Genomic DNA, 1,163 nt, shown 5'->3' on the forward strand with positions numbered 1-1,163 from the left:
TATTCCATATCACTTCTGAAGCCATCAACCAAATGCTACAGTTTCAACCTACAAAGCCACTGGCTCCTCTCACTATGCAGTTGTTACTAGAACAAGGTGCCAAGCTCTCCAACTCACAAGTTACAAGAATTGGCCAATTGTTTATGCTTCCAGAATTTCAGCCCAGGCAGCCTCCCCCTTATCTACATGTCTGGTTCAATGAGATAGGGAGACTGCTAGTAGACATGATATCCTCCATCTTAGGGTTCAAAACCAGTGAGTTTGTGGATGAGACAACCTTGGTAATGCTATCCATGTTCACCCCAGGACAACCCCCTGCTGTCCAGTATGACTATGCTAAATTTATAGCTGATAAGATTCATGAACAATTCATGAACTTGGAGAGAGAGAGAGTATTCAAATACACTTCCTACATATATCATCTCCTATTGTACAATCAGCCTGATAGTTTTCCTGTTGTCCTGAAGAAATTAGATGCAAAGGGAAACAGAAGATCTGTAATGTTCTGGACATCAGTCTACCATCATATTCATTATTCACCATACAACTACTGTGAATTTATTGACCTCTTCATTCACCCAGCATTGTCCCTGCTGCAGAGTTCTCCTCCTCCTAGACTCAGTGATGATATGCAGAAAATCCTCCAACTTTCTAAGAACTATAGCATTGGAGATTGGTACTTCCACCAAGACCACACAGTGATCAGAATATATGGCTGTGAGCTAGCCCCATACAGGCTACCAAACTATGTTCCCATGAGACTCTTTGCATTAGAATACTTCAGGCAGTTCGGCAATGCAGATATGATTCACTTCCATAGCAGAAACAAGAAAGCACAGCTGAAAATTAAGCATCAATTGGGTCCATTTATCTTTAACAAGAAGGAAGAAGCTTGGGAAGAAGCAGACAAAATGCTAAAAGGCCTCCTCCTCAAGACTAGCTTCTATTGGGCACCCTATGACCCTAACCATTTCATAAGCCTCAGAAGAATCAAGTATAGGCTTGCCACCTATGATCACTTTAGCATTCCAGAAATTGAAAAACATGCTAACCAACTAGAGTGGAGAGAAGACACCTTAGAGGAGGATTATTTTGAAGAAGAATCAGCAGAAAGAGCCATTAAAACTTTAGAAAAGGCAGTTGACTTGGAATATTTTGGACAG

This window comes from Pinus tabuliformis, chromosome 6, assembly GCF_031772625.1.
Source record: "Pinus tabuliformis cultivar Carrire ecotype Pingquan chromosome 6, CPIR1, whole genome shotgun sequence".
Lineage (NCBI taxonomy): Eukaryota > Viridiplantae > Streptophyta > Pinopsida > Pinales > Pinaceae > Pinus > Pinus tabuliformis.